This window comes from Carcharodon carcharias, chromosome 9 (assembly GCF_017639515.1).
Source record: "Carcharodon carcharias isolate sCarCar2 chromosome 9, sCarCar2.pri, whole genome shotgun sequence".
NCBI lineage: Eukaryota > Metazoa > Chordata > Chondrichthyes > Lamniformes > Lamnidae > Carcharodon > Carcharodon carcharias.
In genome coordinates this window covers 4,186,956-4,209,163 of record NC_054475.1, presented here as the reverse complement: position 1 = coordinate 4,209,163, position 22,208 = coordinate 4,186,956, and the positions used below count along the sequence as shown (strand labels likewise).

The following is a 22,208-nucleotide window of genomic DNA, read 5'->3' as shown; positions in this document are numbered from 1 at the left end:
GATATGTTAATGAGCTGGACTCCATAATATAGTCCATAATTGCAAAGTTTGCAGGTGATGCAAACTCGGAAATATAGTAAACAATGAGGAGAATAGGGGCAGACTTTAGATGGACAGGGATTGATGAAATAGGCAGAAACATCTCAGATGAAGTTTAATAAAGGAAAGTGTGAAGTGATGCATTTTGATAGGAAGATTGAGAGATAATATAAACTAACTGGCACAATTTTAAAGGGAGTGCAAGAACAGAGTGATCTGTGATAAACAGAAAACGCTGGAAAAGCTCAGTAGATGCAGCGGCATCTGTGGAGAAAGAAACAGAGTTAAAATTTTGAGTTCAATATGACTCCTTCTTCAGAGAGAAGGGTAATATGAGACTCGAAATGTAAACTCTGTTTCTCTCTCCAAAGATACCGCCACGTCTACTGAATTTTTCCAGCATTTCCTGTTTTCATTTCGGGTTTCCAGCATCTGCCATATTTTGCTTTTATCAGGGTGATCTGGAGATGTAGTTGTACAAATCTTTGAAGATGGTAGGACAAGTTGATTAGGGCTGTCAATAAAAGTAGGTGGGATGCTTGGCTTTATTATTGGAGGATTAGAGCACAAAAGCAAGGAAGTTATGTTGAACCTTTACAACAAACTGGTCAGGGCTCAGCTGGAGTATTAGCTCAATTCATGGGTCCGCACTTTAAAAAGGATGTCAAGGCCTTATAGTTGGTTGTAGAAAAGATTTTGTAGAATATCAGGAATGAGGGACGTCAGTTACGTGAACAGACAGGAAAAGCTGTTCTCCATAGAACAGAGAAAATTAAGGAGAGATTTGATGGAGGGGTTCAAAATCAATAATAGTTTTGATAGAATAAATAAGGAAAAGTTGTTTCCACACACTGAAGGTTCAATAACAAAAGGGGACAAATTTAAGGTAATTGGAAAAAGCACCAGAGACACAGTGAGAAAGAAAATTATGGAGGAAGTTTTATATTCTAGAATGCACAGACTGAAGATTTGATGGAAGCAGACCTAAAAGTAACTTTCAACAGAGAATTTGTACTTGAAAAGGAAAAAGTACAGGACAACAGAGAAAGAGAAGGGAGTGCAACCGATTAGATAGCTCCTCCAAAGGGTCAGCACAGCCAAGATTGATCAAATGGCTAGATCATGAGTCAATCCATCAGCCTATAAGCAGTCACTACAACCCTTAAAACAAAATCTGACCCATTACTGAGAGAAACAAGACATTTCCAGTAATAAAGGTAAGTCACATTTTAGCGCTGATTGTGACCCAAGGATTATCAAGGTTTCCTGGAAATTTTAATTTGTTTCCAAGAATCAGAGAAAATTTTCCAGAGTTGTTCCTGGATTGGTCACTTGTTCAAGTGAATCTGCCAGTAATTAATCCATGGTAGCTCGCCATGAATACATTGCTTCTTGCTAAGGTTGCCTTGGATTATGGTTTCTAAGAGCATACTCATAAACAACATTAGACTAATTGCTCTATTATTACCCAGTTTATCTAATTCCTTGCATTGCTTGACCTTGTCCTTTTAGTTGAGGTTAAAGACTATTGAAATATTTTAATGCTATTTTGTTTGTATAAAAAAGGAACAATAGAACAATTTAACTTTCAGTTTGAGATACCATGACCTTCGTTAGCGTAGATGAGGAGCAAAGCATTTATTGACCACAGCTATAAAAACACCCAAACTGCATCCATCTCCAGCACAACTGAAGAAATTGTGTGGATCACTTCTGCTGGTTACGGTTTTCCACAACCCCACAGGAAGAAGCAACATGCAGTGGTTAACCCTTTCACTAATCTGCGTCCAGCTCTCTGAGTGTCTCTACAGGTTGGCTGTTAATCTATGGAATTCATTGCCACAGAAGGCTGTGGAGGCCGGGTCATTGAGTGTATTTAAGACTGAGATAGATAGGTTCTTGATTGGTAAGGGGATCAAAGGTTACGGGGAGAAGGCAGGAGAATGGGGTTGAGAAACTTATCAGCCATGATTGAATGACGGAGCAGACTCGATGGGCTGAATGGCCTAATTTCTGCTCCTATGTCTTATGGTCTTAAACTATGATATTAATTAATATCAGCGAATTCATGTATCATTGTGCGCATCAGGCACCTTGTTTGTTCCTAAACGTTTCATTGAGGTTGTTCATTTGGGAATTGCTTACAGAAATCTTATATGTAGATCTATTGAACTTGTTCAGTTTAGTTAAACCCCAACCAGGTTGACTTAATGTTGCTGCTTTTATGGTGTGCTTATCAGCTAAGATGCTCAGACCAGCAGGAAGATTAAACAGTAACAATATTCCAGGGGTCATCACACTATTCACTCTTTATCATTTCAGAATGCCTTTACACAAGGGAAAGTCTATACGAGAGATCCTGAAGGAGCGCGGGGAGCTGAAGCATTTCTTAGAAACTCACAGATACGATCCCGCCTTGAAATACAGAGCTTTGTACCCTGAGTACCAATCTCTGACAAAAGATGAACCACTTCTCAATACCATGAATGTAAGTATGAAGGAATTCCATTTCAGAAGGAATTAAAATACCTTTGGTTAATTAACGTGTCGATGGGAATGAAGTCCAGTAGAGGCTGAGTTTCCTACAGACTTACCTTTTCAGGTGACAGCCAAGATATTGCCTTTAAGTTCTACAAGTAATTTTTTTCACTCAGCTGTTCGGTTTTCAGGTGAATTTCTTCAGGTGAAAGGCTGAAGAGTGAGCAGTACTGCAAAAAAAAAAGATTGTTTTAAACGTATGTTATGACACAGCAGATGGGAAATGCTGACCTGCTCAAATCCCAGAGGGAAACCTGAAACAACTGCCACAGCTATTTTGCAGTTTGTATTTTGATTTCGAGATGTGTGCCTTGAATTCAGTAATAATGAGTCTACTGAGACTTAGAGATTTTTTATAAAACTAAATTAAACATTTATTAATGAAAGAATAAGTTTTAAGCTCATCCATGGGTCTACAATTTGCTACTGTGGCAACTCCAGGCTTCCCTAATTAATCTAACTCCCAGTCACACTTCTGTTAAGACAACAGTAAAAACAAAATAGATTTTAACAGACCCAGGCAAGGGACACACAAAGCCCTGAACAGGGATATTCACAGTGAATTCTCTTAGCTTCAGTTCCTATAGTTAGCAACTTGGTATGTTGAAGCTGGAGGCTTTTCACACTTGTTAGATCTTAGAATGCCTACTTTCCTTACACATAACCACATCACCTTTATACATGTTTCTCCCTTTTTAATGTAAATCCCATTGTTTCAATTTGTATTTGGACATTACCTTTCTGATAATAAAAATCTTTCATTGTACCAATTTTATCAGGAAGCTTTGGGAACAATAAACACACAGTTTGGCTTCTTCTGGCTAAGTGTAACATTTCACCCTCTCTGAAATTGATCTCAATAATCTCAAAATGCAAATTTTCCTTTTACATCTCACATTCTAAAACTTCAGCCATGTTTACTTATTTAGCATTTCAAACCTAGCTTCTCTCCTGATACATCAAAGTCTTTAGGCCAGCTGTCTTTAATTCAATTAAGTCCCATACACATATACACACACACTTTCCAGTCCCCACTATTCCTACTTTACAATAAATCCCAATAACTGTATAAAAAATTGTTATAGTTTCGTGACAATGAACTTCAGCCAAATTTGATGGAGGGATACAAAACACAAGACTATACCTGAGTGAGGTGTAGATTGAGTGAGGGGTTGGGAATTCAGCTGGGAAATTATGGTAAGCTTTTCTTAACTTTAAATTTACATTACGCGTTAGTTTCTTGCCTTCAAACATTGTTAGTTGAATAGCCTAGTAAAACAGGGAGCTGCCTGAAGTGGCAGTTATCTGGCAATCATCTGAAAGTGGTTGCCCTCAATAGGTGTTAATTACTGTACCAGTTAGTGAGTCAGAGGCTCTATATATAAGCAGAGAGGTTTTAAACCCGCATGGAAAGAGGAGTGCACAGAATCAAGGCTACGCCTAAGTGAAACATAGATTGAATGAAGAGTTGGGAATTTGGTTCAGGTGGGAATTCAGTGAACGGGGGAAAGGTGCTCCTTTTTTGTATATTTTTCAGCCTCTAATGGTTGGCGAGTTTCCTTCCTTGTCTCCAAGCTAGGTGAGTGAAAATTTCTATTACATAATCAATGTAAAGTATTAACCAATTGACTAATTCAATAAATAAGGTTAGACAGAAATAACAGGCTGATGGTATGCTGTGACTGCAGCATGTGGGAATCCGTGGAATGCATTGCAATCCCGGGCAACCATATCTGCAGGAAGTGTTTGCAGCTTAGGCAACTTTGGCTCCGAGTCTGAGTTGCAGACATTGCGGAACATCAGGGAGAGGGGGAGTTACCTGGACACTTTGTTCCAGGAGGCAGTCACTCCCTCTTAGGTTAGGCAGAACCTTCGAGTTGGTCAGCGGTCAGGAACAGGAGAGTGTGACTACAGGTCAGGCAGGTAAAGGGAACCAGCATGTAGTGATGCAGGACACTCAGCCCCTGACTTGGTCCAACAGGTATGAGGTGCTTCCTATCTGTGTGGATGAAGAGAGTGACTGCAAAGTGGATGAGCAGACTGACCATGGCACCATGATGAAGGATGCCATTCAAGTGGGGGGAGTGAAGAGGAATGTGGCAGTGATAGGAGACAATATAGTCTCCTAGGTAGGGGGAGGTGGTAGCATAGTGGTATTGTCACCAGGAAAGCTAGCATAATGTTCTGGGGACCCAGGTTCAAATCCCACCACAGCAGATGGTGAAATTTTAATTCAATATATATTAAAAAACTGGAATTAAAAGTTTGGTGATCACCATGGAACCATTGCCGATTGTCATAAAAACCCATCTGGTTCACCTAAAGGGAAGGAAATCAGCTGCCCTTACCTGGTCTGGCCTACATGTGACTCCAGACTGACAGCAATGTGGTTGACTCTTAAATGCCCTCTGAACTAGGGCAATTAGGAATGGGCAATAAATGCTGGCTGAGCCAGTGTTGCCCACATCCCACGAATGAATAAAAAAAAGTCAGGGGGATAGATATGGTTCTCTGCAGTCAAGATCATGAATCCAGGTGGCTTTGTTGCCTGCCCAGTGCAAGGGTTAAGGTCATCTGCTCTGGGCTGGGGAGGAACTTGCACTGGGAAGGGGAGGGTCAAGTGGCAGTGGTCCATGTAGTTCCAACAACATAGATAGGACTAGGAAAGAGGTTCTTCACAGGGAGTATGAGCATCTAGGGGCTAAATTAAAGAGCTGAACCTTAAGGGTAATAATCTCTGGATTATTACCTGAGCCACAAGCAAATTGGTGTAGGGTAAATAAGATTATTTGTGAGTAACTATGAGAGTAGGAAGGTAGAGTTGGCTAAGGTCAAATGGGGAACTAGGTTAAAAGGTAGCACAGTTGAGTTACAGAGGCATACTTTTTAGGAGATATTTAATAACCCTCAGAAAAAATTTATCACAGTGAGAAAGAGAGGCTCTTTGAGAAGGATGCATCATCCGTGGTTAAATAAGGAAGTTACAGATCTTATTAAATTGAAAGAAACACTGTATAAATCTGCAAGAATTAGTGGTAGGTCAGAGGATTGGACAAATTTTAAGAACCAACAAAGAATGATGAAAAAGATAATAAAGAGGCAGAAAGTAGAGTATGAGGGAAAGCTAGCAAGTAATATAAAAACAGATAATAAAAGTTCCTACCATTATTTGAACATGAAAAGAGTAACTAAAGCTAGTGTTAGTTCGCTAGAGAGTGAGCCTGGGAAATCAATAATGTAAAACATAGAAATGGCAGAGGCGTTGAACAAGTATTTTGTGTCTCTCTTTACAGTAGAGGACTCAGAAAACTTCCTAAAGATTCTTGAAAGTCAAGAGGTGTTAGGGAGGTATGAACTTAATACAGTCACCATCACCAGGGAAAGGGTGCTAAGAAAATTATTAAACCTAAAGCATGACAAGTCCCCAGGACCAAATGGCCTGCACCCTAGGGTTTCAAAAGAACTGGCAGTACAGATAACAGCTAAGTTAGAATCTTCCAAAATTCCTTAGCTTCTGGAAAGTTTCCAGCGGATTGGAAAATAGCTAATGTAACACTTTTACTCAAGAAAGGAGGGAGGCAGAAAGCAGAAAACTGCAGGCCAGTTAACTTAACATCTGGCAGAGGGAAAGTGCTAGAATCCATTATTAGGGAGATTATAGGAGGATAATTAAATAATCACAATGTGACCAGACAGAGCCAAAATGGCTTTGTAAAAGGGAAATCGTATTTCACTAATCTTAGATATTTTTGATGTTGTAACATTCAAGGTGGATAAAAAGGAACCGGTAGATGTGGTGTACTTGGATTTCTAGAAAGCATTTAATAAGGTGCCACGTCACAAGATAAGAGCTCATGGTGTAGGGGGTAACATGTTAGCGTGGATAAACGATTGGTTAGCTAACTGCTAAAATTTGGTACAAATCTCCAATAAAATGCACTCATGCCCAGAAATCTCAAACCTTCTCCCTTAGTTATAGGCGCAGGGAAATCCACAGTAGCCTTGATTTTCACATCTCATAGAGCCACCTTACCATGTCCAATGGTATGGCCTAGATATGTAACTTGCGCTTTTGCAAATTCACTTTTAGTCAAGTTCACCAGTAAATTAGCTTCTTGTAATCGAGAAAATAATTCTTCCAGATGTTATAAATGCTCCTCCCATATCTGACTGAAAACTACTAAGTCACCAAAATAAACAGCACAACAGCTCAGACCTGCAATTACTTTGTCAGTTTTTGAAATGTTGCAGGTATATTTTTCATAACAAACAACATGACTTTAAACTGATATAGTCCATCTGGCTTCACAAAAGCCAATATTTCCTTTGCTCTCTCCGATAACGGTATTTGCCAATATCCTCTCAGCAAGTCAATCCTTCTGATAAATTTTGATTGTCTCACTATTTCAATGCAATCTCCCAACCATAGGATATGAATCCACTTTTGTCACTGAATTCACCTTTCAATAATCTTTGTGTTCCATCCAGTTTCGGTACCAGCACAATAGGTGAACTCCAGTTACTGCAGCTAGACTCAATGATATAATTTTGAAGCATGAATCTGATTTCTTTCTGTACTTGTGATAACTTTGCCGGATTTAATCTATAAGGACGTTGCCTTAGTGAAGATGAAACTTCTACACGTACATCACGTACAGCTAAATTCATCCTTCCCAGCTTATTTCCACAAATAGATTTGTGTGACTGCAATAGCTTCCCCGAATCACTTTGACACTTGTCTGGAAGTATTACTCAATACTTACATTTAAACTCAATATTACATTTAAATTTTCAAGTACCCCCTCATTATCCAGTTTGATTAGAAGAAAATCAATTTCCAAGTCCAGCATTTCTACTTCTTTCTCATTATCTACCACCACTAACATTTCCTTTTGGTCCTCTTCCCAGTCAAAGTAGCTTTTCAGCATATTTACATAATACACCTCTGCTACTTTCTTCTATCTGGAGTGTTTATTAAATAATTTACTTCACTTAATTTCTTTTCAATCCCCTAAGGCCCACTAAACCTTGCCTTTAATGAGTCACCCAGTACTAGTAACAGACCAGTACCTTCTCCCCAGCAAAAAACTGCGAGCTGTAGCTTTCCTGTCTGCTTTCATTTTCATCACTTGCTGTGATATCTTTAAATCTTCCCTAGCCAACTCACATGCTCTGTCAAATCTCTCTCTGAAATTTGATATGTAATCCAGGAGAGTAGAGTCTGAACTTTGACCCACCAATTTCTTATGAATCAATTTCAGTGATCCCCTTACCTCATGATGATAAACTAATTCAAAAGAACAGAAACCAGTCGATACAATGGAGAGTCACTAATAGCAAATAAAAAGAATGTGGATAATCTTGACTATATGCTCTCATCATTGCTTTTAGAGTTTGATACCATCTTTCCAGAGCACCTTTTGATTCAGTAAGCTGTTGGCTTCAGCTGGTTTATTCCCAAACTATTCATTACTTCATTAAACAGCTATGACATGAAATTGAACTCTCATCTAATTGTATTTTTTAGATTAAACCATATCTTGTAAAAAAAATTAGTTGACTCTTCCACAATTTTCTGTTGTAATATTTCTCAAAGGTATTGCTTCAGAAAACCTAGTAGACACATCAATTATTGTCACTTTTAGTCTTAGGGAGGGGTCCTACACAATCAATCATGACCCTCATAAAAGGTCTTTCAAGTGCAAAAATTGGAGTTAAAGGTGCCAGCTTAATCATTGCTTGTGGTTTCCCTATCATCTGATATGTGTGACATGTTCTACAGAATTTGACTACATTCCTATGCAACGCAGGCCATTAAAAATGTTTTTGTATATTTGCCTGTGTCTTTCTAATTCCTAAATGCCCCTCCATTGGAATTTCATGAGCAATCCTCAGAATCTCACATCTGTATCCAAATGGTATTTCAGTCTGATGCACCTCCCTCCAGCTTTCATTTGCTGAAGCATGATAAGGCCTCCATTTTCTCATTAAAACATTACCCTTAAGGTAATAACATTCTGGAATACATTTTGTCTCTGTTTCAGAGTAAGCTGCCTGATATAAATGTTTAATTTGCAAATGCTTTTTCTGTAACTCCGCTAACCTCCTTGAGTTAAACATTTCAGCTGAATTGTCTTCCAGTCTTTCTCCCTGAACAACCTTATCAAACACAGTGCCAACTAATTGGGTTTCCATGCCTCTTCCCTGCCTTTGAACTTCCTGTTCTTCTTCTTTCAACATATGAGATTATGATCTCATTATCACACAATCTGGAAACAATCCAGGATGTTCTCTCTGCAACACTTCTTTTGAAACCATATCTACTGTCTGCTCAACCACCTTAGGTACCATCCACATCTGTGATCCAGCTATATCATTACTCAGAATAAATTGAGCCACTGCATTGGAAAATTTTTCCACTATTCCAACAATCACCTCACCTGTTTTCCACTTGCTCTTTAAATTTACCTTCCACATCTCCATGAACCCCACTTATTATCACCTGTTCCTGCAATACTCCCTCTGAACAACAAATATTACTATCCCACAACATTAAGGATTGACTAGCCCCGTGTCTCTTAAAATTTTAATATCTTTACCTACTCCACCCTGTACACATGGAAAGACTTTCCCGTCACACACAAAATCTTTAAACTTTTCTGCAACCTGCTCCTCCAAGCTCTTAAATAAATTGTGAACACATTCCCACTTTTTTACCTATCACTGATTCTCCCTGTTTTACCTGTACACAAACCATTGGGTTTCCTGTACCTGAACTTCAGAACCCACAATACTTATACTCCCAGAACTTTTCTGCACCCCTAAATTCCAACAGATTTTCCCTGCAATTTCCAGCACACAGATTGTGTATGTCCAACTTTATTACAATGAAAATACATCAATTTTTGAGTATCACTTCTACCCTCAGCACCCTCCTTTTCAGTCTGAGAAAACACTTCCTGGGAATTTCCACCTACTCCTTCTCTTCCCTGACTACCCACCTTCCCTTCACCTTCCCACTTTCTACCCTTCTCTGATTTAAATGGGTGATGGAAGAAGGTTTAGCTCTTTGAACTAACTCATAAACATTAGCTATCTCTGCTGCTTGTCTTACATCTAAACTCTCTATTACTTCACATGAGTTCTCACTACTGAAGGGATTGAATCTTTAAATGCTTCCAAAAGAATTACCTCTCTAAGAGCTGCATATGTTGTCTCCATCTTTCATGCCCATATCCACTGGTCAAAATGACTTTGTTTTACTCTTTTAAACTCAATATAATTTTGCCTAGGCTGTTGCTCACATTCCTAAATTTCTGCCTGTATACCTTAGGAACCAACTCATATGCACTCAGAATAGCCTTTTTTTAACCACATCATTGTTCACTGACTTTTCTTCTGACATTGAAGCATAAACCTCATGTGCTCTACCCACCAGCCTGGATTGTTAGAAGAATGTTCAGTTTTCCTGTGGTCATTTCATCTGTTTAGCTATCTTCTCAAATAAAATAAAGAATGCTTCAACACCTCTTCCCTCAAACTTTGGAAGAACTTGTACGAATTTAAATATCTCCCCACTGGGTTTTAAGTTAAAGGTTTGCTTATCATCAGAACGTTCCTCAGCCTCTGATGTCTCTTTTTTAAAATCCAGCTTTCAAGCCAACACTCTCCGTCTCTTGCCTTCATTCTCTCTTCCATTATAACCTTTCCCTCTGGAGATCAAGTTTTCACATTTCCATTTCATTTTGAAATAATCTCTCTTTTTCCCTTTCTTTTTTTGCTGCCTCTAGTTCCAGTTTTCTCATTTCCAGTTATTCTTCCTTTTCGTTTGCTTCCATTTCAAGTTTTCTCAGTTCCTTTGCTTGTTCAAATTCAAGCCTCTTCATTTCTAACTGAAGTCTCACTACCTCCAGAAGTGACTCACTAGTGTCAGGGATCACTTCCAACTTTAAATGCTGTGCTCCACCTTCAATTGTGTCTGCTTTCTTCGTCCCTGCAGGTAACCCCAATTGTAATTTATCCGCCAATTCCATTAACTTAGTAAACCAGCCAAAGTTATAACTTTAATTCTCAAACATGTCTGAGCAACTGCCAAATCCATATTGTAGTCTTGCCACTTAAGAAAAACCCTCACACCAACTCTTGAATTCAAAGTGCTTCTCACACTCGTAAGCTTAAGATTCACCAACTCCAACCCGATCAAGGAATTTCAAATATATCCAGGGCGAGCCCCTAACTATGTCATGGCACAGCCTACGGTAAATGCTCAGCTGTTCAAATCCCAAAGGGACACTTGAAATAACTGCCACAACTTGTTTTGCAATTTGTATAGATTTCAAGATGTGCGCCTTGAATTCAATAGTAATAAGACCACCAAGTCTTATAGGTTTTTTACAAAACTAGATTAAACATTTATTAATAAGAGAATAAGAGAGCTGATTTTAAGCACATACATATGTCTACAAATTACTACTATAATAACTTATAAATCCCCTACTTAATCTGACTCCCTGTTACACTTTCATTAAGACAACAATAAGACACATAGATTTCACCCAGGCAAAGTGACACACAATACCCTGAACCAGTCGAATTCAAAGTGAGTTTTCTTAACTTCAGCTCTTTGAAAACAGCTTGAGGTATAGATGCTGAAGGCTTTTCACACTTGTTAGATTCTAAAATGCCTACCCTTACACACAGCCTCCGATCTTTTATACATATTTTCCCCTTTGAATGCAAATTCCCATTGTTGCACTATGTCTTTGGACTTTACCTTTCTAATAATGAAAACCTCTCAAAGTACTAAGTTTTACCAGTAATCTTTGGGAAAAATAAACACACTGTTTCTAAACTTCACCTGACTAGGTGACACATTTCACCCCCTCCTTTGAAATCAATCTAGTCTGGTTTATTTAAAAATGCAGATGTCCTTTCACCCTGATGTCTACCTACTTAATTTTTCAAGCCTAGCTCATCTTCTGAAACATTAAAGCCTTCAGACCAGCCGTCGTTAATCCAATTGAGTCACACACACACACACCCAATACCACTATTTTACAATAAATTCCAATAACATTATTATATCTTCCTGACATTATTTTTAAAAATCTGCTTGGTTGACAGTGCGACCTGAGGCTTAACAACAGTACTCCTTGTGACCTCAGTCAGATATTCATGTCTTCCATATGTGTACTTTATCAATCTCCCTGACAGCTGGCCAGTTAAACACTTGGTGGAACAACGCTTGATTTCTTTGAAAATGCGTGAAAATTTAGGCAAAGAGTTATGGTCATATTCACTCATTTTAATCAGTCCCATTATTTTCACCTAACAATACAAAATAATGTATTTACTTTATTTTTTCACATTAACGGGCCATCTTACTTGACTTAATTAGAATATCTCCTCTGCATTCCACCACAGGGAAAAAAAAGCTCCTCTCCCTTCCGCCTCCTACTCCCACCTAAGAACAGAATCCATGAGCCTAATTTAGCCATGACCAGTGTATCACATGATTGAAACTGCCACAACAGCTCTGAGTTTCAACAATCACTTGAATGTTGAAATTATTTTTCCCTTCTGCTAATGCTTTGGTTCAGTGACCATCCAAAATCTATTCTGCATCTCCAAGATCTTCTGTCCTGTGAACTTAACCCCTGGAGAACTAAGTCAACTCATTGTACTGTATGATCTTTCCTGCAAGGTTTCCTCCCCCACACTCACCATGGTATCACAGGCAGAAATCTCAAAGCTTGATAATCATTTTCTTAAACTCGAGAACCCTTCGGAAAAGGAAATGTTGTGGGTCTTTTGTAGAGATGTTTGGTTTCAGTTATGTATGTTAGCCTTAAATTGGAGTAAATATAATCCAGTTCTTATTTTTCTATTGGCTGATTAGAGCTTCTATTATGGATCCATTACTGTGGGTACCCCACTCCAGAGCTTTACTGTCCTGTTTGACACTGGTTCATCCAACCACTGGGTCCCATCCATCTACTGCAACAGTGAACCATGTGATGAGTAAAGATAACTGACGCGTGATTACTTCTTCAGAGTATGTTTTTAAGATTCTAACTCAAATGACTTTCTGTAGAACCTGAATTCTGAAGTAATAGGTGCTGATTCATTCTTCTCCTTCAGGTAACCACGCACGATTTAATCCAACTCAATCCTCAACGTTCACAAGAAATGGACAAACTTTCAATTCCTAATATGGCTCTGGCAGTCGGTCTGGATATTTTGGATATGAATGTAAGTACTGAATTACGTGAATGTAAGTACTGAACAAGATGCTACCAATATGCACTAAACACCTAATTTCCAAGTATCCTCTGGACATAATTGTTGCAAAGCTGTTGTCTCAGTACTTAGTCTTCAATGTGTATGAATAGTTGAATGGAGCAGCTTTGTACTGACAGTCTGAAGGAGGGACTTGCATTCAGCACCTTTCAAAAACTCAGGACATATTCCAAATTTTTTTATAACTAATGAGGTGTTGTAATGAAGGAAAAGCAGCAGCCAATTTACATACAGCAAGCTCCCACAAACAGCAATATGATAATAACAAGGTGATCTTTTTTTGTGAAGTTGAATTGAAGGTTAAATATTAGCCAGGATACCAGGGAGTCCTCCCCTACCCTTCTTAGATGTGGATAGGATGTTTCCCCTGGTTGATGAGTGTAGAACCAGGGGAAACAGTCTCAGAATAAGGGGCAGGCCACTTAAAACTGAGATGAGGAGGAATTTCTTCACTCAGAAGGTGGTGGTTAGCCTTTGGAATTCTCTACCCCAGCGGATTGTGGAAGCTCAATCACTGAGCATGTTCAAGACAGAAATCAATAGATCCCTGGATACTAATGACATCAAGGGATGTGAGGATGGTGGAAAAAATGGCAAAAGAAGTAAATGATCAGCCTTGATCTGTTTGAATGATAGAGCAGTCTCGATGGGCCGAAAGGCCTACTCCTGCTCCTATTTCCTAAGTTCCTATGTTCTTCAAAATAGTGCCAAGGAATCTTTTACATCAACTGAGCGGGCAGAATGGTCCTTGTCTCATTCAACATATGGCACTTCCAACAACAAATCACTCCTTCAGTACTGCACTGGAACGTCAGCTACATTTTTGTGCTCAGATGCTGGAGTGGAACTTAAACCCACAACCTCCTCACTTAGAGGCGGATGTGCTACCAACTGAGCCAAGGCTAACACCAGCTGCAAAATGCCAATGAAACACAATGATACAAACAGTATTCATTATAAACATTCACCAAAACCCAGGAAATGATTTCAAGTCTGTGCATTCACTGGGGGTTCAGGTAGCAGTTCTGAGCTGGTTAGCATGGCTGTCTATCCACCAATAAGGTTTCACCATTCAGAGTTCAATGTGCTTTCAGTTCACTAGCTAACATCTTAAATTGAAGCTACATTGTGTTTAAAGTTTAATTTTCACATCTGTTTTCATTGATGGGCCCTAAGGCACAATGTACTTTTGTAAAACTAGAAGTTCCAGTCTGCCCGAAGGTGAAGAGGGCCATAATGTAAATGGGTAGCATGTGGGTCAGTCATACCATGGATTGGCAAACTGATTTGAACCAGCAATATTTCATCATATCACAAGATGAAACAAAAAAGAAAATAACTAGAGCATTACTCGTCTTAGCTCATCCATCCAAAACCAGCCTATAGCTTTAGTATAATCTTCTTGGATTGCACTGACTAGATAATATACTTCTGAGCTCTGGTTTGTCAGGTTGCTGCTGTCCAGTGCCACAAGTGACGAGCCAAAAACAACCAGATTTCCAACCCCTTTCTGTGTTGAGTACTCAGTCTTATCCTGCGCCATCTGAGTAGATAAGAAACGGATGAGAAAAAATCAGAGCAATGAAACCTGCCACACTTAAATGCGCCCTATGTTTGAGTTACAGAATACTATTGTCGTGCTACAGCAGCAAGTTCATGTTTCTCCTCTCTATTAAAAGTGATCTTGCCTTGTGAGCAGTATGAGTAAGGAAGAAATTGCCAAATCTATTTTGAGGAGTCAGAAAACAAGTTAGTGGAATCAATTATTAGCTCAATGGCACAGTGCGTCTCAAATCAGCGCAATATTTTTATTTTTATTTTTCTCCTTCCCAAGGTTGCTGGCATATCAATTTCACAATAGGAGGCAGGCCTCAGTGAAAATGAACCAGGCAGTGATTTTTTACTATGCCCCATTCGATGGAATCCTTGGTCTGGCATACCCAGCACTTTCAGTAGGAGGGGCCATGCCCCTGTTTGACAGCATGCTAAGAGACAATCTATTGAAACAGCCTCTGTTTTCTGTGCTCTTGAGCAGGTAATATATAAGTGTTAGGGACCTATAGATTACGATACTTTCAATGGGATTTCATGGACTCAACTGATTAATTGTTGTTTAGACTAATGCCGGTGGGTATGAAAGTAGAGATAGAAAATTTTCAAAACAAAAACAGAAACAGAAATACCATGAAAAACTCAGCAGGTCTGGCAGCATCTGCGGAGAGGAACACAGTTGACGTTTCGAGTCCTCATGACCCTTCAACAGAACTAAGTAAAAATAGGATAGGGGTGAAATATAAGCTGGTTTAACAGTTGGCGGGGTGGGTGTTGTTGAGACAAGAAGCCACTGATAGGTGGAGATAACCAAAAGATGTCACAGACAAAAGGACAAAGAGGTGTTGAAGGTGGTGATATTATCTAAAGGAATGTGCAAATTAAGAATAGACAGCAGGACAAACAAGGTACAGATAGATAAAAACAAAAAACTGCGGATGCTGGAAATCCAAAACAAAAACAGAATTACCTGGAAAAACTCAGCAGGTCTGGCAGCATCGGCGAAGAAGAAAAGAGTTGACGTTTCAAGTCCACATGACCCTTCGACAGAACAGATACAGGTACAGATAGACCTAGTGGGAGTGTGGTTGGGGGAAGAAATACTGAAAAGGCTAAAAGGTAGAGATAAAACAATGGATGGAATTATATTTAAAAATAATGGAAATAGGTGGGAAAAGAAAAATCTATATAAATTATTGGAAAAAACAAAAAGAAGGAGGAAGAAAAGGAAAGGGGGTAGGGATGGAGGAGAGAGTTCATTATCTAAAATTGTTGAAGTCAATATTCAGTCCAGAAGGCTGTAAAGTGCCTAGTCGGAAGATGAGGTGCTGTTTCTCCAGTTTGCGTTGGGCTTCACTGGAACAATGCAGAAAATTTTCAGTTTGTACCTACTGTTGAGTCCTCAAAAGGGAATCAGAAATATAACTAGCTGTCTACTCTGTGTGGGTGTGTCTTAAACTCCCACACATCTTTGCAATACAGCCCATATTGCCTGCTTGATCCCCTTGTGCCCAGTTACAAGGTACCAGTAAGTAAAACATCCATTTGTGGGGTGAAAAATTGAGGCTGACTATTAATGAGAGTATAGCATGTCATGGCTGAAAAGGGGGTTTAACCCATCTGCCAAGTATGTGCAAAAACACGCTGAAGAAATGGAGTCGAGTTATACTCTGGGTCGACCTATAGGCCCCGACCTACACCAGTAAAAGAAATGGAAGCACCCATGGGCTATACAGCCCCTCAAGCCTGTTCCACCAATCAATAAGATCATTGCTGATCTTTGACCTCAGCCCCACCTTCCCGCTGATCCCTATATTTCATGATTCCCTTGGAGTCTAAACATGTACATATCTCAGCGTTGGATGTATTCAATGACAGAGCTTCTACAGCTCTCTGGGGTAGAGAATTCTATAGATTCACAAACCTCTGAGTGAACATTTAATGTTTCAAAGTGGTGGGGGAAGAGGGATATGACTTTCAGTCAGGAGTTAGAAGGTAAGTGAGGGGGAGAGTTATATTGGACCGTGAAATGCATTAATTGATTTTGAAATATTTCATTTGTTCCAGGTATCCAAATAGTCAAGATTGAGGTGAGGTGATATTTGGAAGAATCGACAATAGCCTTTACTCAGGTCAGATTTTCTGGGCTCCAGTGATTCAAGAACTGTACTGGAGCATTGCGATTCAAGGGTAAGTGACAAAGGAGTGAAACAGTAATAATACAGTGAACAACCATCCTCCCAATAGACTAGTACTGGCTGCAAATCCCTGGAAGGATCACAGTACATTTCTGTAATGAGCTCCTAAAAAAAGAAGCTTTTACTGACACTCCAAAATAAAATTCTGACTTTGAAATGAGGCTGTGCAGATATTTGCATGCAAATGCATCAAATGTTGCAATGAATCCCTTCTGTCTGCTATTTTAAAGGGGATTCAACCTTTAAAATAAAGGGAATGTTGGTTGCAGCAGGTTCCCTGAAGAGGGAATGCATTGAGGCTTTGCATACTGAATAATGAAGTGTAATTTCGTAGTTGCTGCCTTATTTTACACAGTGCTTGAGATTTCACTCCAGAACACAAAGGATTTGCGGTAAAATAAAATTGTCATTAAGCCCCACAAGCCCGCCCATTTTAAACTGAATTTAATCCTATGCATTCAAGTTTTCATCATATTCTCAAATCTCCTCACTCTCCCGAAACAAACCTTGCTGCGCCTTGAAGCTAGTCATACTTCTATTACCTTCTCGAATAAAGTAATCTGCAAGGTAATTACCCATTGCATAAAATAAATCTTTCTAACTTCCCTCCTCCCATCTAACATTCCAATTTGTATTTCGACTCTTCAGTGTAATGAACAATTTGCTCAGGTCAACTTTGCAACTGTCTTGCATGATCTAATATTTCAATTTTCAATATTCATCATTAAGAACTTGGAGAATGATTTCTTTGCAGATTCTGAGTTTTTTGTGTGATTTGATGATCGCATAGATATTTCAGTTCTCAATAACAGCATGGAGCTCTGTGAGTGCAAATATGCATTCGGGTCTTAATTTAATTTTACCTATTCGAAAGATCAAGTTGTGTATTTTGTTACAAAAATGTACAATTTGTGCAGTAATTGTGCTTCATACTAAGTTAATATTTAAAAAGTAGAGAAATCACATGGAAGTCCCATCTTGGTTGCCAGGATCCTGTGTGAAATATGTTTGTGCAGTCTATGCAAACACCTCAAGAGGACAAATAGAGGCAAAATTGACCCTTAATTTGCCATTTACTCAGAAAAGCTATAATGATGGTTTGCATGGGAAGTAGAAAAAGTATTAAACATCCCAGTCTTTTGAGATGTGCTCAACTGGATGAGGAAATGGGAAATTAATTGGAAGGGGTGTGGGACTAATTGGAAAGTCCTTTCAAAGACTCAGCACAAAGCATGATGGATTAGATTACCTCTTCCTGTGTTATATCATTCTGTGATCCTAAGTATTGCTCAACTGAACTGCAGTCCCAATCGGCTGCTTTGTTTTTGCTAGGAACTATCATTAATGCAATTCTCCCTTTCAGTGTGCATCTCAATAGCCGGTCTGCCTTTTGTTACCAAGGGTGTCAAGCCATAGTCGACACTGGGACCTCCCCAATCACTGTTCCAAATGAGTACTTAAATGTGTTGTTGCAGGAAATTGGTGCACATCAGGATCAGAATGGTGAGGTAAGTTGCTGTTAACAAGTACCAATTGATTCTGGGCTGGCAACACAACTGGGAATGTTGCACCATGCTGACAATGGAAGGACTGCAAATCAATCGATGTCATCAATAATTAATGCTTATCTGGTCATATTTATCACTATTAAATAATACTTCATTAATTGATGAAAAAGTTTAATAATATCTACTTCCAAACAGTGTGCATCCTATTTTAAGGAATGGTATGTATTGCCTAATAGCACTTAAAGGAGAATGGGATGACAGTGAATTAGGCCACTACCCATTCAGTTCTGTAACTTAGATTTGAATTCAATACAAAATAATGGAATTAAAGTTTCTTCTCTCTGGCAGTTGGAAGGATCTTAAGTAAAATGAGATTGAACCTCAATTCCTCAGTATAAACTTGAGTAACAATGGGCTGCTGCAGGCAAAGAATTCAAATGTCATGTATTGTAGGAAATGAGGCTGATAACATTGATGTAATAGGGAGTGCTTCTCTTTGGTTGTGGTTAAGATGCAATTTAGTATAGCAGAAGATTTATCACGCACTTAACATGATGCCATAGTTGGCCCTGGGGATCTTGACACTGATAATGGGTGTCCAAAAGGAAAATATTTGATTTCAAAGTGATTGGTCACAGACCTTGTGGAATAAAACTTTTCATCAAAAACAAAAAGAATTTTAATGTATTTTTTTAAATGATGCTCAACAAAATGGCAACTTAAAGATAGATTAAGATCCCATTCAACCCATCTTAGTTATTCACCAAGGATAAAACTTCAGGCCATCGCATCATCCAACTGGATCTTGACTAAATCTAATGTCTTCTACTCCACTGCCTTAGTTTATCTGGTCACTCCTTGCATGAAGCTGTTCCTCCAGATATCAACTCTATATTGTCCTCTCATCATTTGTAACCTATGTCTATTTACCCCACAACTGTAACATACCTTGAAGGTGTCATCAAAGTTACCTTATTTTTACCATGTACTATTTTATTTCACACCTCCTTCCAAGGCTAAAAAGAATTGCTACTGTCATCCTTAACTAAATCTTCTGATACTTACCAATCACATTGAAGAATTCGCACAGGCAGCAAACCAGGAACTAACAAATAGGTTTTATTATGTGCTTTGTGTCATTTAGACCTAGACTTAAAAGACTTCGGGGCAGAATTTTACGGCCGTAAATCCCCCTGCTGTAAAATTCTGCCCCCTGTGTCTAGAGACACATGAGGAAGACTTGTTTTCCATAGCTTGTTTTTCCTGGAACAGGTCTCTAGCCTGAAGCCAGAGTTATAGCTTGAGAAGTGCCACACCAAATCATTGTACAATTTAACAGAAAGTGAAATAAAGATTGGGAGATAGCCATGGGATTAAAATAGAAGCTGAAATAGCATGAATAAATTTCAAAAAAAATTTTTAAAGATCTATGACATTTTTATCATGAAATGGAGAAATTTGACATTCGCTAATATACAATTAGTTTTCCAGGGCCAGAGCTGTTGTTCATCATTAATTATGACTCAGTACACCATTAAAAACCCTGTACCATCTTATTCACCTTATTTTTGTGAGTTTGGAAGTTCATATCAATTCAATAATTTCTAATTGATTTTCAAATTGGAAGCCTTCAACATTGCACACTATGGTGGAGTGATGAATCACTGACAGCAACTTCAGATTTCCCCATTTAACTGCACACGTGCAGATGCCGGAAGTTGCTATCAGTGTAATAATGGTGAACATTGACAGTTTCATCAGCATTACAATTGTAAAATATGAACCATTTTTAGTTCCAATCTACCCCACTCAAACTGATTGTAAGAGAACCAGTTGGCATGATAGCAGGATATTGAAACCTGTTGATTTTTGTTGGATTTTTGCTTGAATACCTCAATGGGAATAGTTATGTTCATGTTAATGTTCATAAATCGAATACATGGGGGCCTCTGAAGTGTAGTATTAGCACCATTTCCAACTTGAATTTGGTAATCCATTTGATAGATTGTTTGTGAGATAAATTTTATCTCCCATGCTGTTTATTCTCCATTTGTACTAATCATACATGAATGTTCAGTGTTGTCTGCTCTATTTAACAGTTTGCTGTCAACTGTAACAACATCGCAAACATGACTTCTTTGACGTTTGCAATCAATGGAGCTGAATTCCTAATCCCTCCATCAGTATACATCCTTCAGGTATGCATGTATGTACTAACAACAGCTTGTATTTATATAGCCCCTTTGATGTAACAAAACAGCCCAAGTCGTTTTATCGGAGTGCTGTAACGTGAAATATGGCAACAAGCCACAAAATCAGATATTAGGACAGACGGGCAAAAGTTTGGTCAAAGAGGTAGATTTTAAGGAGAATCTTAAAGAAGGAAAAAGAGGTGGAGAGGTCGAGACAAAACTGAACATTCATGTATGATTAGTACAAATGGAGAATAAACAGCATGGGAGATAAAATTTATCTCACAAACAATCTATCAAATGGATTACCAAATTCAAGTTGGAAATGGTGCTAACACTTCAGAGGCCCCCATGTATTCGATTTATGAACATTACCATGAACATAACTGTTCCCATTGAGGTATTCAAGCAAAAATCCAACGTAAAGCAACAGGTTTCAATATCCTGCTATCATGCCAACTGGTTCTCTTACAATCAGTTTGAGTGGGGTAGATTGGAACTAAAAATGGTTCATATTTTACAATTGTAATGCTGATGAAACTGACAATGTTCACCATTATTACACTGATAGCAACTTCCGGCATCTGCACGTGTGCAGTTAAATGGGGAAACCTGAAGTTGCTGTCAGTGATTCATCACTCCACCATAGTCTGCAATGTTGAAGGCATCCAATTTGAAAATCAATTAGAAATCATTGAATTGATGTGAACTTCCAGAGGAGTTTAGGGCCTAGGCAACTGAGGTCACAGCCAGCAATGGTGGAGTGATTAAAACCAGGGGTGTCCAAGAGGGCAACAAAAAAATCACTTGGGATTAGCTTTCCCTGTCACTTTTTAAAGTTGGACCAGAGTGGTCCCATGGTAGAAGTCTGGCTGTTTTTCTTATTGTTTAACATTTAGAGGGAACGCGAATGATGCTTTAATGCTTGTAATTCACTTTGCCATCCTCATCTATCCCCTGCCAATATTCGCTCTAAAATTTCTTTTTTGTGTGGGTGATGTTTGTTGGACTCTATTGTACGTTCCAGATTTATGTGGAGCCGGGCTAGCACACACCCATGCAGCAGCCAGGGAGCTGTGCCCCATGCTGCAATTTCTCAGCCAGTCAGTTAGGCATGAGGATATGGACTCAGCAGCCTCCTGGTTACCTGTAGCACAATTTAATAATTCTCCTGTGCCATTCCCCCTAGATGAAATAGGGAGCCATCCTAACATATAGTACTCCCTTTAGGGGCCTGATTAAGAACCAATAAGCTCTCTTTTAGCCGATGATTTGCATTTAATTTCAATGAATTGAGCACACGGGGAGCATATTCTGGAGTGTGCATCATGATAATATAACAGTTCTGTTTTCTGCTAAAGTTCTAGAATGATTTGCTCAGCACAGGATTAGAAGGCTTGGTGCAGCAAATGACAGATTTATTTGAACATATTCGTCTTACCTGAAGTTGATCAATTTGTTTTTAAAAAAGTGATCAAATTGTACAAGAGTCACAGCCAATGGAGTATCATTATCTTACAGAACAATGGCTACTGTACTGCTGGGTTCGAACCAACCTACATCCGTGCCCCAACCCAAGACGGGCCACTGAGGGTTCTGGGGGATGTCTTCCTCTGGACAGAGTGGAATTCGCTGCAATTGCCTAAGGGGTGTGTGTACTAATTTAGATATTTCAGTAAATAAAGCAGGACCTTATAAACAATACAATTCTCTTAAGCTAGGTTTCTATTCTTTGATTTCAATAGGGATGAATATCAGGCAGTTTCTATAATAGGCAGCAGGTCTGCAACATCAGCTTTACTGCCAAGTAATAAGTTGTGAATCTAGCCCAAAGTCTTTCTCGTAGTATAGATGGATGATAGGCTTTTATTCAAGCTTTATGG

General features: G+C 38.9%; 1 pseudogene; it reads left to right on the top strand.

Moving 5' to 3' along the window:
- Nucleotides 1-1,794: 1,794 nt before the first annotated feature.
- Nucleotides 1,795-22,005, top strand: LOC121281991 (annotated as a pseudogene).
- The last annotated feature ends 203 nt before the right edge of the window (nt 22,006-22,208 follow it).